Below are 3,320 nucleotides of genomic sequence, written 5' to 3'. Positions count from 1 at the left end.
AAGAGCGCTCCGCTTTGTCACCATCTGGTTTCCTCACTCGTATGCGCTCGCTCAAGGGCACATTCACTCCGCGATCGCAGAGCGGCGAATTCCAGTGTCGCACTTATACCGCCCCTCACCGACCGCTGACTCACTCTTTGCGGTAGCTCACTCGCCCGGTATTTTCAGTGTGAATCAACGAATCTAAGTAAGACGGTTTGACTCGAGCCCCGACGAGCTCCAGCAGGAAGCGCCGGCTATATATACTCGCTGGCATGTAATTGGTACTGTCTTAGAAGAACGACAGTAAAGAACGCAGTGCCGGCAGCCTTTACAGCATGCCTCGGTCGCGACTGTCACTGGAACAGCGAAAATAGGAAGGAATGAAGGACTGACAGGCGAACGGACATAATGAATGAGGAAGGACAATTAAGAAATGGAAAGTTATTTATGCAGTGTGTTCAAAGATAAATGAATACATACGCGTATGTAGGAAGCAACACACTGTTTGCTTCAAAAGCGGGTTGGGCACTAACCGCTTCGAGTTCGCGAGCTAAATAAAGCTCATGCTTTCATTCAGCCGTCACCGCTGTTGCTGCTGTGTTGCTAATGGCGGTGTTGTTGGTTATGTTGGCCGTAGTTTACGGTAATGATAACGATGCGATATCTGATATATCGTTAGTATTCTTTTCGCCGATGCTGCAGTTGACGATGGATTCAGCAGTGAGAACAGAGGTGGTTATGATGATGAATATTATATCATTGTGATTATCATAACGGTGACAGTGATATAGCTGTATGGAGTGCTCCCCGCTTTCTTAACAACAACGTTCTTCTAGTTACCAGCTTTCAACAAGCCTTTTCAAGACTCTCCAGACACGTGGCTTTAAGCCTGCGGCACCGCTCGTGGAGGTTTAGTATTTTAAATCAGTGCTACGAGCACGTGTCTTCGCAATTTAGCCTGTAGAACGCTGCGTCAGGCGTCCAGCTCTTTGTGATCGACACGCGCTTCTAACAGTGGCACGTGGGCAAAATCTAGAGCAGTTCTTTTTGTTGTTTTTTTCAGACAGAGCCGCATGTCTGAATGCCCACCGCTCACCTATAAAATGACCGGAATCAGGAAGAAGCAACGCAATGTCTTCCGCGTGGCAGTTTGAGGAAGTAAAGACTCGCGGCGATTTTAGCAGCGGATACGAAGATTGATTGACTAGTTGGCTGAGAGCTAAGTATTTTAACCAGACGAAAAAGAGAAAATAAAATAAAATGAAAGTTATCGGTTCTGGTAGGCGTGGCGATATCCTCACCACGAAACTCGGGGAAACTACGTGCTCGACTGTCGCTAAATTTTAGGCTGCTTTTAAGCAGCGGATGGTAGGCAGTCTATATACTAATAGCCAGCTCTCGGTAGCGTTTTTCTTTTGTTTGTTTATTTTTTTATTGGGAACTGAGTACTTCAGCTGTTCATAATACGCGCTTCCAATTTCCTGCAACGAAGTTAAAGCAACGTATACTCGAGGTGGCAGCGTGTACAAGCTCGCGGTTGTGACGTGCTTTAACAGAGCACGTCTGGAAGGATTTCGCCTTACAGCTTCTTGTTTAATTTAGGAAGCAGCGAGGTGTAGTGTAAACTTTTACTATTTCGTTCGACTGCTGCTACAAATGGCGCTCATCGCGGAACGCCAGCCTTTCACGACGTTCAATCGATGTCACAATTTTTGTTTTTTGCTTCGTTGTTATTAACACGTTTTTTTAATTGTCTGCACTGTCCTTAATGTAGTCTTTTTTATTATTTTAGGCTTACCGCTGAAAGTTGTGATCCTCGTAATGTATTATTCACAGTTCCTCAGTGGCTATGACGGCGATTACGCACAGCCGCGGCACAGACTACACAAGCAAAGTAGCACATAGGCCTAACCGTGTTTACGTTCATTCGGTTCATCAAAACAATGCTGTAACCCAAAAGGTTATAAAAGCGATTCGTGCTAAAAAGACGGAGCCCCATAAAAAAAAAAGAAAAGGGAAAAAAAAGAAAACTCCCCGTCGGGGAATCGAACCCCGGTCTCCCGCGTGACAGGCGGGGATACTGACCACTATACTAACGAGGAGGACGAACATCAGTGCGCTCTGTGCTCAACACATCTGTGATAGCAGACAGTACAGTTTATTTTTCGTTTTACTTCAAGCAATTTTTGGAAATTCTGAACTGTAGGGTGTTGCGTAACGACGCGATACATGGGCTACGAGACATGCCATAGTGAAGGGCTCCAGATTAATGACCGCCTGGAGTTCCTTACAGGGGCGTTTTTCGCCTGCGTCGAAATACGGCCGCCTAGGCCGGGATCGAACCCGCAGCCTTGGGACCAGAAGCCCGAACGCCAAAGTCTCCGAGCCACCGCGGCGGGGTCAAGAAGTAACAAAAAAAAAATCAATTGGAACCAAGTGAACCTTCCAATTGGTTCCGGTTGTGCTTTTTAGCCGCCCGACCATTTGGACCCATCTGGATCCAACTGGACCAACCAACTGGACCCAATAGGCCAGGCAGTTATTGCATCAAGGAAATATTCACAAAATTAAACTCACAACTAAGTTTCACAAAATACGCAGGGTGAGAAATATTTATGCCACTTAACATACCTAATATATTAATGTGCAAATCGAAAGCTGATTTGTGAGGATAAAAATCAACACTTTTATTACGGAATTGAAATTTGCATGCTTTTATGGATATCAAGGCTAACATACACACATAAATTACGCACAATAAACACTACACATTCAGACACTGAGTAACATAACTCAATGGCTGCGTTCCAATACTCCCAAGTAGACGGCTACTTAGACGTCTAGCCGGACAGCCGCCATCTTGGGACGCGTTCCATTTCTCGGCGAAGCAGTTTCATAAGACTGCTTCGCCGAAGTCCACATCGATGCAGGCTAACTTGCTGTCTAAAGATGGCGGAGCTGATATACGCGGATGAGCGAGTCGTGCTCTTGCGGGCGTCGGACTGTACACGGAGTATAGGAAAGGAAAAATGTGAGTCATTCCATAATGTTATTTGGTACGCAAACTAGTGGCTAATTAATCTTCGTGGACGTGCGATTCCTAGCAGTGAATCACGCAGGAGAAAATCGTGCAGTTGAGAGCTTTGCTACAGCAGCGGACGCTGTAGGTCTGTTTACGTGATCCGGACGATGCCGGATCTTAATTAGCACTTGATTTTAGAGAATACTCGTCGCTGTCGTTGGTTTCCTCGACGGGCGTTAAGACGGCTGGCGTGACGGTTAACAAATGTGTTCTTCTGTTGCTGTATTAGTTGCATCAACTCTTTCACGTGCATTCT

The 3,320-nt window shown here is 45.9% G+C and overlaps 1 non-coding gene across 1 annotated transcript; it reads right to left on the bottom strand.

Moving 5' to 3' along the window:
• Positions 1–2,012: 2,012 nt before the first annotated feature.
• Positions 2,013–2,084, bottom strand: TRNAD-GUC (transfer RNA aspartic acid (anticodon GUC)). The gene has a single exon. It is a non-coding gene; the product is annotated as a tRNA-Asp (tRNA).
• Positions 2,085–3,320: the final 1,236 nt, after the last annotated feature.

The sequence above is a fragment of the Amblyomma americanum genome, chromosome 10, assembly GCF_052857255.1.
Source record: "Amblyomma americanum isolate KBUSLIRL-KWMA chromosome 10, ASM5285725v1, whole genome shotgun sequence".
Classification (NCBI taxonomy): Eukaryota; Metazoa; Arthropoda; class Arachnida; order Ixodida; family Ixodidae; genus Amblyomma; species Amblyomma americanum.
Note: the sequence above shows the minus strand (reverse complement) of the source record. Positions and strands in the feature narration are given on the sequence as shown.